Source organism: Anastrepha ludens, chromosome 2 (genome assembly GCF_028408465.1).
Source record: "Anastrepha ludens isolate Willacy chromosome 2, idAnaLude1.1, whole genome shotgun sequence".
Taxonomy (NCBI): domain Eukaryota; kingdom Metazoa; phylum Arthropoda; class Insecta; order Diptera; family Tephritidae; genus Anastrepha; species Anastrepha ludens.
The window spans coordinates 34663272-34676598 of record NC_071498.1 but is presented as its reverse complement, the minus strand read 5'-3'; the positions used below and the strand labels follow the sequence as shown (position 1 = coordinate 34676598).

Here is a 13327-nt window from a genome sequence, read left to right as displayed (position 1 = left end):
TATACATAGACACACACACACATACACATAGCCCTGTTCTGCGCACATAGCAATGTAAATGTGTGAACATTTGTGCATCCATTTTCTGTGACAATCCGCTCTATACTGCTCGGTGCTGCGTTGCTTACTCGCTGTTGCAATCATCATTCTGGATGTTCGACGCGTTCGCGCGCTTAGAATGCGAATTAGGCGTAACCAACAAATATTTGCCACGAAATGCACTTGAAAATTTCGCAATCTTGACAACAAAAACAAAAGCAATAGAGCGTACCACTACATACAAACAAGATATCAGGCGATAGCTAAAACAGCAGCAGCGGCAACAGCAATAGCGACACCTTAGAAATACACAATAGCGCACAGAACAACAACAAAGTGTATGTGCATATGTATAGTCGGATGATGAATGGCTCTCGAGGAACGAAACAAAGTGCAATACAAAGTTTTGAGAAATGGTTGGTAGCTGTTAGCACTTTGGCACGTTGCAGCTGCAGCAAAAGCATAATGAAGAGGAATACACACATATGCACACATCCATAAATCTATAAATCCATGTATGTATGAATATATATGTATATGAATCGCCTTTTCCCCATTTCACTGGGAAGTCTCAATTCTAACAGTTCCGGCTGGTAATGGATTTTTGAAATTGAACTTTGTCGCTGGTGTAGTTCATTAACGTCCTTCGGGCTGAATGTGACAAAAGAGTTTTAAGCAGGTTTTTAAAGCTTTTGGATTATTCTTAATTGCTACTTTTAATTTCAGCTTTTATTTTAATTTTATATATGTATTTTTGTTTGCTTTTTTTTGTTTTGCATTGCTTTTCTTTTGCTAATATATAAAACTACTAATGCAGCCCTCAGATCTTTCTCCCATATCTTTTAAATGTTATAAAATAAATAATTAAAAAAAAAACTCTATTTCCCTCAAATCAAATATTGTGCAATGAGATTTTTGGTAGATTGGATTTATGCAGCCTTATCGCAAATTCGACGTTAAAAATTAAAATTAGCAGTACTAAGTTGAATGTTGGGAATTTTTTTTTTTTCAACTTTTACATTGAAATTTATGGGAATGATTTTTTCATATGGTGCTGATACTCTATCGCTCCATAGTGCAGTGGAAGACGCTACAGCAAGGTATGTATGTATACTTACGCCATTACCCATGCACAGCCGGACTTTAGGTCCAGGAGAATTATTTAGCGTTGCTCCGACAGCGCCATGCACTCGATACATTTGCTTCTTAAAATATCGCAAAAAGGAATTCTCGATACTTATTGTTTAGTACTCATTCTAAAATTCGGCGAAACTTACTTAAAATCAGAACCGATCGTGAAGCTATATAACTCGAAAGATATTTTTCCCACTTTTCCGCCCAGCGAGAGAGGATGCTCCCAAAATTCATAAGCCTTCGCATTACCCCATTCGACTCACTACTCCTTGAAGCATTGCCACCTGCAGGCGTAAAATACTCTCCAATCTTTTGGACTGCTTTTGAGTAAAAAATGGGGTCCCTAAGTTGTTGCTGTTGTAATGGTACTATGGATCTCTGTCTTTAATCGTGTATAAAAAGTAATCAATAGTTTGACAAAGTACCCAGTACTTACTCGTATCTGAACAGCACTGCATTTATTGCGCCAAGGTCGCTCTAACCACAATTCCCCACAATGTTGTGAATCTCAACTCGACACTGTCCCACAAGAAGACATGCAATTAGAATCAACATCAACAACAGCAACAACAGCGTCAGCCGCAATGGAAGCTGAAAGGTACTCGGATTAAGTATTTAATGCTATTAGCATATGTAAATAATGAGTATTAACTAAGGAAAGTATGAAATATTTAATTTGGTTTTGTAATTAATTAGGTGTCACGGTCAGCCAGATTATTTTTTATTGAAGTTCTTGTGGACATATTTTACCTGATACGTTAGTACCTACTTAATGGCATAATTCGACATTTTTGCAAAGAATAAAAAGCATTATATATTCTTTTGTCTTTTAAGTTTTATAAGCACCTTTGCTAGCAGTTTGGCAGTGGAGATGAACTGCCTTCCAAAAACGACGATAGATACAGGCACTTGAATCAAACACTCACTACAGTATCAAACAGAAGATAAGAGAATAGCTTGTGAGTATCGGACTATTGGACATTCTCCGATACCTTATTTCCTCCACAACCGCTTTTCAACTCAGTGGAAAGTGTGGATCCTATTAATGGCGTAAAATCTTCACATGCCCACAAGAGCAGAACCTTTACGCAGAAATTTGTTATGTCAATAGACATAAACGTGACTCCACCTTGAAGAAAGCTAACGCGGTTCCAGGGTGGAAATTAACCGAGGAGGAGGAGGAACATTATAGTGTTAGTGGGAGCATATCCCACGTACCATTGGTGTAATGACACCTTTGATAATGTTTCTGTTGATTTCAACTTCCTTACCAAAAAAAAAACTCAAAATAATTTCAACCATCTCAAAGCAATGTTCTCAGCTACCCTACATTCATGAGCCTAAAATTGCGAAAACGTAGTTCTCACTTCTGAAACCCTCTTTTCAGAGCCTTCTGGTTGATTTCTTACCAGCTTTCAGCATGTACTTGTTATAGCGGACTAAATTGCTACTGCTCACTGTCTCTTTTCCTTTTTTTAACATTTTTCTGTACCGCCTTTTTTAATTGAAGTTTGTCTTTAAAATTCTCACAAAGCCTTTTATTTCCTTTTCGGATTCTATTTTTAATGTGCTGAATACATTTTGCATATGTATATGCAATTCTATTGCAGACTCGGTGCTGGTTTATGTAGATATGTATACACTAGTCCCTCGATTTGCACGTCACTCGAATTACACGGTTTCGCTTTTACTCGGTTTTTAAATCACAACAAAGAATCTTCTTTTTTTTTTGTCTTATTCTGATAGTTTTGCCTTGCCTTTATCAGTATCATATTGAGGAACGAACTCTTTTAAAAGCTCGTTTAAAGTTACCAAACGTCAATCGCAAATATTGTATGATATTATATTAAGGTGGTGGCATTGTGCGTAAAAAAGAAGAAGCAGGAACTTTAAACTCATTTGTTCTGATTAAATTCTAATAACAGATGAAAAAAGGCAATTTTAAGTTTAAAAAATGTATTTCGTAATAGATTTTCGACTTTATTAAAGCCCCATAATCAGTTTGAAAAAAATTGAAAATGCAAATGAAATTAATGAGGCAACTGGGAAACTACTGTAAGTACAAAATTTTCCACATACCATCAAGATAATTTAATAGAAGCAGTTGAAAAAGCTCTAGTAATTGGGATAGAGGACAATAGTAAAAAAGTTCCGGTAGATTCTAATTCGATAAGATACAAACCGCTGAACATATTTAGCTCTTTAAAAGAAAAGTAAACACATTCCATCAACTATAGAATTACTGCAGGCAAGGGATGGTTTGAAAACTAAAAAAAGACAAAATATAAATCAATCCTTATCTCATTTTACGCAATTATAATGAACATGTCTTCGACTTTTCTTTGTCTTCTTTGGACGGTGTGTCTCGTTTTAGGCGGTTTCGTTTTGCATGGTTTTTCCACGAACATGTTTTATATTTTCTTTAAAAGCGTAGATAATTGAATTTGAGTTATACATATATAATATATATGTATATAATTGGCGCGTACACCCTTTCTGGGTGTTTGGTCGAGCTCCTCGTCCAATTTTGTGGTGTGCGTCTTGATGTTGTTGCAGGAATGGAGGGACCTACAGTTTCAAGCCGACTCCAGATGACAGATATTTTTATGAGGAGCTTTTTCATGGCAGAAATACACTCGGAGGTTTGCCATTGCCTGCTGAGGGGCGGCCGCTATTAGAAAAATGTTTTTCTTAATTTAGTGTTTCACCGAGATTCGAACCTACGTTCTCTCTGTGAATTTCGAATGATAGGCACGCACCAACCCAATCGGCTACAGCGGCCGTCAAACCATACAGCTGCTAAAAGAACCACCTGATATTTAGAAAATATTATAGAAGTACTCATACATATATCTTATACAATACATATATCTTACGATATGAAGTCATGGATTCTCATATCTCTAACCTTCGCCCCCGAAAAGTGCTTCCTAAAACTTAATAATTGGTATTCTAAGATCTTTATTACTTTAGTTGGTTAGTAGCAGAATCACCAGGGGTCTTAGAATAGAACTTAATTAAAGTGTGAGTGACCATTTTGATACACTTTTTCTGGAACCCCTGATTTCATCTCTTATCGTAGTCTAGCTCCCAGTTAACACGTGAAGCACTATTTTGGTGCGGTTTCTGATTGAGTCTCTGATATGGACCGTTATCACAATTCACGGCAATTTTCAAAACACTTATCGATTTTTCGATGGATTTACTTAGGTTAGTCAAGAAACACTTGGATATCTCCTTTAGATTTTACCATGAAAAGTAGTCTCATCATTGGCTGTCCTTTGTCAGGCAAAATCGGGCACTCGCAGTGATAGTGAGGAGCCGCGAATTTGCAGTTACTGAATCAAGTTTCATAGAGGACGACCATTTTAGACGCGTATTCACTAATGAGTATTTTCACTAAGGAGCCAATCGCCCGTAATAATGGCTATTAGTACGGAAATATTAGACATTAACCTTTTTAGAGGGTATTTTTCACATGCACTTTTAGTTTCTTTGGCCATAAGTAAGTGTATTAAATATCTTTTTTAATAAATATGTACATTTTTCTAATCAAACCTGCTTCTGTGTTCACACTCTCTCACACTTTGTTCACACATTTTCAGCAGCAACATTCCAAATTGCAACCATAAAATTCTCATGGGAAATTTTTATTTTTTCACAACTTACGAGCGCAATGCACTTTACCACGAGCATATTGAAAGTTTCCGTTATTTATCTTCTGTGTGAGTGTAAGCAAAATTTAGAGAATTTAGCACGTGGTCCAGCCTTAAACAAAAATACTCAAGCCAACACAAACAAATTCATTTAGTCAAAGTCACTTCATCACTTGCCAATTGACATGAAATATTTCAAGTTTAAGTACACACCCACAATAATACTTTATTTACCATATACATATATATACATACATATTTACGTATGTATGACTATGTGAAATTTTTCATCTAATGAATATATTAAACAAAAATATAAAATCACTTAAATAGTACACTCACTAACGTGCCTTGAAAATCTATGAAAGCAATGCATCGAAGGGTACTAATAACTTATGAGGTGTTAATCCGTTAATTAAACAAATCGTTCGACATTCAGAATGGATTGATCAGCGATAACTAACATTTTGCTAGCGTAGGTAACATTTTTTAAATATCGACAAAACGAGATGTAAAATACACAGAAGTTATAGTGTGAGCATTGGTTTGAAATATTTAAATCAAAACAAATGTAAAAGTATCTGAGTGAAAAACTCATATACAAGGTGGCGCAAAATTAATCACCTTAACGGAAGATTTTTTTTATTTTTTGCAAATGCCTTCGTACGGCAATCATATTTGACACTTATGAACGAAACAGCTGCAGTACGCAAACAAAAAAGCTGCGTAGCGCGTAAAGGTCAAAATAAAAATTCGCATCACCCCAAGCATTTTTTTTTGTATTTAAAAAAAAAAGTTATTCAAAAGAAATTTTCATTACTAATTTCCCGCCACCTTTTATTTAGCTCTCGCCATATATGTATGTGATAGAGTGAGAAAGTGACCGCTGACTGAATTTAATAAATTGAAAAGAGTCATGCTTAGGTGGGACTAATGATTTATGTATAAAACTTATCTAAAAAAACATTCACTTCCAATAAAATTTCGCATATATAGGCGAACGCTTGAAAATCTAAATCTATTCTATGCATCAGGTTGGCGTGATTGCTATTTTAATTTTCAAGCTGAGGACTACTGAGACAGAAATGCAATGTATTTACAGAAACTCATTTAATTTTAGATGCTTATTTTGAGATGACAAATTTGCTTAAAAGTATCCCATCTGTAAAGTAGTGCGACCTTGGTAAACAAGAAATTTCGCAAATGTATTTGGAGACAGTTTAATGTAATAATTAATAGTAACCCAAACCTACTTTAAGTGTTGAGCAATAAATATTGTCAACAGTCAACACAACAGTCATATTGTATTCTAGAGAATAAGCAAAGTTAGCAATAGTAAAGCTATAAATAAGCGTTAATATGATAAAAATAAAAAAGGAAAACAATCTTGTTCAAAAGCCAAAACCTGTCGCTGCAATCAACGTGAAAGATATTTTTTAAAACGCTCGAACGCAACGAAAAAAAACTAAATTCACGAGGAGTCACTCCCAACTTTCAGAATTATTAAATGATCTGCGAATGTGAGCAAAACATCTAATTTCTGTCCATAGTGCTGCTACTACTACTACTTCTAATACTACTACTACTACCACTAGTAAGTGTATCTTCGATACGTGAACAGTTTTGCTTAGTTATGTTAAATAACAGTATGTAAACTAACACTTTACTTATATGAGCCTTACGGAATGTTGTTAGTTTAATTATTAATATTAATATATTATTATACATTGATAATCGCATTCCCAAACTGATTCGATGAAAGTAAAGTTGGTTTTAAGCACACACACATACAAATATAGTTGCACTTCTTATTCGAAAATAATCTGAATTTTTTTAACTACCTATGGTATTAATATGATACATTTAACTAATGAAAGTCGTATGATACATTTAACTTGTCGTCCGATGTAAGAGCTATGCCACACACGTGTCCATATACGATTTCACTTATAATGTCATATTCATAACTTCAGACATTTAAATTGTAGTTCTTTTTTTTAAATAAAAATTATACTAACATTCTTAAAATAACCATAAAATTTTGTTCCTTTTCCTTATTTGAAAAACTCGATATTACTCGCTTTACCGATTCCAAATTTTTTTGATACTAAAATTTGTCGAAATAATCACAATGCATAAATGTGTTTCAGATTCCCATATGAAAACAATTTTTATTATTTCTTACCTTGAAAAATGATTTTTAGTTTTTAATATTTTTAGAGTCAATGCAAAAATTTCTATTCCACTTTAAGTCGTTGGAGCTGAGTGATGTAATGAAAAGAAATAATTATAAACTCGTAATTGAAAAGACACAAACAAGAAACACGACAATGTTAAAAAGAAGAAGCAGGCACTAAACAACAACACGAACAAACGAAAATGTTACAAATTGCTTCAGTCAATAGCAAACTAGGAAAAAAAGTAAAATGTTGAGTTAAAAATATTGTTAAAAACACAAACACCTGTACACACACACGCACTCTAACGAAAACTTATGCGCGCGCGCACATATACGGAGTTTTTAAAAACCTTAATCCGAAAGTGAAAATGGTGAGAAAATTGCCAGCTGCAACGGATTTGAAAACTGAATTGCAACGCACGAAAAGTCACATGTATGCACGGAAATCAACATAAAATGTAGTAAATATTGAGAAAAATAATTTGAGAAATTCGCCAAACACGCGTTGCATTGAAACCAAATAAATTGGGAAAATTGCGTAGGAAACACTTTGACTCGTTCGAACAGGCAGCGCGCACAATTTCTCGTTGCGTTATACGCACAGACAATTATAGAGGTATTTTTTTCGTTGTGAAGTGTGAAATGTATTATAACAGTTTTTTTTTTGTTTTTTACTTTTCACTATTTGCTATTTTTTAAATTTTGCTTAATAATCACCAGAAAATTTCAGAACCTTACTGCAGCGCAGCCAAAAAGAGACTCAACTTTGCTTATGTTAGCAACGACCACAACACCTGCAGCAGCGGTCTGACCGTCAGTTAGCAACACCTGAACGAGTATAAAGCTACAGCACCAGCAGCAACTGCAGACGTTGACGCAGCCTCAGTCGTCAAGCTTGGCTGCGCTGCGCAAAAGTCAACAACAGCACCGACGCAATGCGCACAGCTAATAAGCTACGTCTGTGCGGATGAGCAACTTCGTTTAGACGGATTAGGATTGTTTGAAGATCGGTGCTTGTGGTTCGGCTGTTCGCTGTGGCTGTTACTGTTACTGTTACTGATATCGTTTGCTTGTACGCCTGCTCCGTTGCTGTTACTGTTGCCGTAGGCGTCGGTTACAGATATTGTCCTCTGCTGCAGCGGTGCAACAGCTATTAATAAACACTGCTAATTATTAGCCGCTAACAGAGTCGCACGATTCTACTTTTTTTTCTTCGTTTGCGTATTTCGTGTCGTTGGCAGGTGTATCGTTTGTCTACTTGTTTCGTTTACAAACTTTTACAAAGTACGTTTATTGTTGGTGTTTTGGTTACTGAAGATATTATTAGTAATGTTGTTCTTGTTATTCATATTATTGCATTGTAATTGATGTGTATTTTTGTTGTCACATCATCTCACGTTCCACAGATTTTATCTGCAAACGTTTAAAATTTTTCCAAATCTCTTAAATAATAAAACATTTTGGGGTTAAACACGTTCGTTTGGCTATTGTGGCTTTTGTAATAGCGCTCGTACTAATGAAATACTTACACATATATACTATATATAAAAATGTATATGTGTGTATTGGCTGTCAAGGCGCAGTAACCGAAACGTTTAAAAGGTAATTTTATTTTATAAGCATTTGGAAGAAATTTGTATTCCACTTGGACTTTAAAGGTAAATTTTTCTGCTCTTCAAATTTGTGCAAGGATCAATTGACATTGAAAATTAAACCTTCGGCATTCTATTACCTTTTTTCACGTCGGGCTCTTGGTGAAAAAAAAAAACGAAACCGCTAAACGATCTTGACAGAGTTTAACAAAGCACGCCGGACAGGTTTTCCTTCGGCATAAACTGCACCAAGTAAGCCAAGACCTTTTTCAATTTATTGTTATTGTCGAACATGTTTACGCATAAAAGCAGAGAAAAAACTCTTATTTTTCTGACAATGCGTAATGATTCCGCGTACTGAAGTTCACGGAAGAAGCCATTTTTTTGATTATCATTAACCAGGAAGCACTTCTTCAACAATTTCCGTTCACTTTCAGTGAAGTTTCCTTTGGAATGCAACCAGGCACCCAGGCAAGTAAGGTTGGAGTGATACATTAGCACTATTCAGTGATTGTAGGAATTCCTATAGATGAATTTCTGGTATGAACGCCCATTGAGGTGATCGACAAATAAAATTGCTTTCTGAACTCTGACACCGTCTAATTTCTTAATTTTCTTATTGTCTTCAAATTCCCCAGCACCAAACCAATATTATTACTGGCACAACAGCCGCTGTAGTCAAATGGGCTTGCGTAACTACCACTCGGTAGGGCTGGAGTTCGAAATCCACTGGGCATAAAACTTCAAATGTTAGAAAAGATATTTTCTAATAGTAGTAACCCCACGACAGATGGGTGTATATCTCTCAGGAAAAAGCTCCTCTTAAAAAAAGACATCTGCCGTTCGGAGGTCGCTCTATTTTGTGGAGCAACAGGATATATTGAAAGAGGTATGCACCGACCATACAGCTATTAAGGTGATTAACACTGGTAAAGCTGTCTCCTCGAAGTGCTATACAGCTTCGAAATTATAAATGCCAACTGCGATGTGGGACCGAGACACGAGTTTAGTTGTAACGCCGCCACTCTTATGAAACATTGTACCTAAGCGCTTTGGTTTTACAAATTGAATAATCTTTACAGATTAATCGTTAGATTAACGACGTAACACGCTAAAGAGCTACCTAACTGAAGGCGCGTTTCGTACCAAATGTCCTTTACAATTCTGGCACAGCTACTGTTACTGCTTAACATCATTTAACATAGCCGGCTTTCAGACATTTTCTTTCCGTGCTGTTTAAAGCGGTTTAAACTGATTAAGATTAACGACGAGGTGGTTTGCAGGGATTTTTTTGGAATATTTTTCAATAATTTGTGTTTTGTAAATATCATTGCAATGCAGATTGCAGTAGAAGCGAATTCGCAGACTAAATGATTTTGTATTCAGGACCCCCCCCCCGCTAGGACCGATGAGGTGGTCCGCGTAATATTTGTATGATCGACACACGTCACTCATATTTCGAGACCATGTGGGACGCACTCAAGCTCATAGCTCATTGTAATGCCGAGGCAAAACTTTTCTCCTAAATCCAGTGTGTACTCTCCAAATATTTTGGAAAACCCTAATTTTCAGAGTACAGAGATCTTTCAAATCATTAAAAAATTTCGACCTAAAATGGTAAATCTACATCTGGATGGAAGTCATGTGTTTGCACACCCATCCTATGGGCGTGCCTGCCTATTTGGCAGTGGCTCATTATAACTGAAATCAGTGCTTTTTCGGCTTATTAGAGATTCTGTGTGTTTGGCATTGAGAGTCGGGCGGTTCTACATGTGGTTTCACTAAGTCATCTTTCATTCGCTGCTCATACAATTTTCTCAAAGATAAGAGGCTCAAATGTTGGTAAGAGTATGCCTATATCATTATCCATGTACTCGCTGGTCAATTCAGTGCCGAGTCTCGCTAGTTGATCGGCTCTGCAGTTACCCTCAATGTCACAATGGCCAGGAAGCCATATTGCCTTTAGGTGAAAATACCTAGCTATCTCGATAAGAGATGTTCAGAATTTCATTAAGGTCGTAATGGAGGTTGTCGACTGCTTTGTGGAGGGATTTTATCACACTTTACAACATTTTCATAGTGAGACAACTGGGCTCCTGGTTATAGAACTCACCCTTGCTAGCCCTTGTTGCACGCTGAGCCATCTCCCAGGAAAGTCAAAAGGCATCTCTTCAACTACTCTGATAGAACACAACTACAAGTACTGGACCAGACAGTTTTAGACAGGCAATTAATTACATTCACCTTCCTAAATTCCGGTTCAACCACCACCCATGAAGAGCTTCAGCCACATCGTGAAACCCGCGTAACTTAATTAAAGGTTAAACGTCCTATGGTTAGTATCCAGAATCAACACCAGCAGACTAAACATTTGTCAGGCGCGAGAAAGTACCCCGCTCGAACACCAACTTCTTTGCTGTTTTATAAAGTGTTGAACATTGTTCTGGCGGATTGCTCAGTAAAACCGAGATTAATTTTTTATTTTTCGTTTTTTGCCCAAGCATAAGGCCTCAGTGTTGTAATAAGCTTTCAAATATTTGGGGCTGCACCTAGGTCCCTGAAAAAAATACGTTTAAGTCTAAAGTTTCAGAATGTAGCTATGGAAATGGTTCCATGGAATTTTGTATAGCAAAATCGTTTTTACAGCTCCGGGAAACAAATATTGGCAAGCCACTGCAGCTTGATGAATGCATTTTCAATAAAAATCTTGAAAATCTTGAAAAGGTAGAAAAGCAAGTTCATATTGTAATTTAATTGTATACCCACTGTACTGTACCCACCTGGCTACTTAAATGAAGGGCTCGAATACGAGAATTACTCAGTAACACTAGTCATACCCCACCCCAGAACACACACCTATCAGGGGCCAGGCAGGTATATAGGGTGAGCTATTTGCGAGTAGCCTGTGCTTATCGGACAGTATCGGAGGGTGCAATTTGCGTGATTTCGGAAAAATCCACTGGATATCCGAGCACGTAAATTAAACCGTCTCTATCTAAGGCAAGGTGCAAAACCAACGAGCGACCAAAAGTTGGAACAGCGAATTACGTCACTTAATGAATTGCAGCGAAGATGGGATCTTGCTGCTAGTGCAGCTGGACTACGTAGTTACAATGAAGACACAAAGAAGTGAATTACTTCCTCTCTCAGATGCTGAGCGTACTTGGCTGATTCCACTATTATCTACACAGGCATGGCCTCTCCGCTTCACCATACTGTCCTACCTGCCCAGAGGAGTTTGAAGACGCATGGCACATACTCTTCCACTGTCCAAGGCTCGCAAGAGAAGGTGAGGAGTTAGCCACTATCTTCGAATGAAGCCAATTTAACAAGCAATATGTGTAACTCAAAACAAGTGTTGCGCATGCTCCACGAGCAGGATGAAGAACGCCGACAAGAACGCAGACAAGACGGTATTGTACTTGACATTATCGCACCCTTACGAAGTTCCATTTGAGGTAGTAGTCCGGTGTAACGACCGAAAATTCGACGTTTTTTCATGAATCTTTTTTAAAAAGAAAATAAAATGCGATCGTTTTAAAGTTTTTACATGTTTTTATTGGTGTTTTTAAGTATATAAAAAAAAATTGTTTAAGTTAATTTTATATTAATTTGTTTAAAATTTTTGACGTCAAAGTGGAGTCCTTAAAAAAAGATGAGTTGGTTCAAGGAAACACACAGCATTCCAAAGTCATCTGAAATAAAAAATTTAAAGAGATTATTATTCTGTAGACTTTATTTTAGGTCCACAAATATACATAAAAATAAAAAACAAAATCAAAATGGCGGACTTGTGAAAAAAGTTCTCAAATTCTAATTTTTTTTCTTCACAAATTGTTTAAATTAAATAGTTTATTAATAAAAAAATTAGATGTTTTAAAGGTTCGGGATCTAGATATGTGTGTCTAGAATAACGGGTTAAATTTTTAGCGAAATCGGTTGAATAGTTTTGAGCCAGTGATTCTCCAAAATTTCGAAAACATGGTTTTGAGAAAAACGCGTTTAAAGTTTCAGAGCAGCTGCTGCTGGCGTGTCACACGCTTTCATACACACAACGGCGCACTCTCTTATTTTAGCTATAACTTTAAAAATAATTAAAAATAGTTTTAAGATGTTTTTCTTCCGAAAAATGTAAAAGAAAAAAATCGAGTTTTTGAACCCGTCACACCGGGCTACTACCTTGATTCATAGCGAAAGTAATGGAGACTGTTCCAATGCTTTTTCCCGAGAATGGCTAGAAAAAGCGATAGCAAAGATTCCAGCCTGCGAAAACGGCAAGTTTATTCTTGTTGAGAGTAGCAAAGAAAGGCTGGAACGAGCGAGTGTCTGGATTCCGGGTCCTTCCTGTAATTCAGCAGAACTCCTCAAACGCATCCGTGTTCAGAATAAGGATCTTGACACGACTCTCTGGAGAGTATACTCGTGCGCCAGGCAGAAATCCGCTACCACTTCGGAGGCGGGTTCCCACCTGGTACTGGGTATCGATCTTGGGTCCCTCAAGGTGCTTAAGTCGAAGTACGGGTGCCGTCCTCACCTACATCTGGGGCGGATCCAGTTCCGTGTCCAGGATAAGGTGGAGGACAAAGCGTAAATATACTCAGTCTCATGACTGAAGTAATATTTACACAGATTAATCTGCAGCATAGCAAAGCGTCTACGGCTCTCTTGTGCTGTAGGCATGCAAAACTGCAAACAAACCCACACATAATACTTATACAAGAACCATG

The 13327-nt window shown here is 36.7% G+C and overlaps 1 long non-coding RNA gene across 2 annotated transcripts; it reads right to left on the bottom strand.

The window, feature by feature from the left end:
• Positions 1-244: 244 nt before the first annotated feature.
• Positions 245-8018, bottom strand: LOC128868340 (uncharacterized). Of its 2 annotated transcripts, none has more exons than XR_008455101.1 (3): positions 7726-8018; positions 7015-7090; positions 245-1692 (listed from the first exon to the last, which is right to left on the bottom strand). It is a non-coding gene; the product is annotated as an uncharacterized LOC128868340 (long non-coding RNA). The 2 variants fall into 2 exon arrangements; XR_008455097.1 differs by having other exon boundaries at positions 245-1764; positions 7726-8015.
• Positions 8019-13327: the final 5309 nt, after the last annotated feature.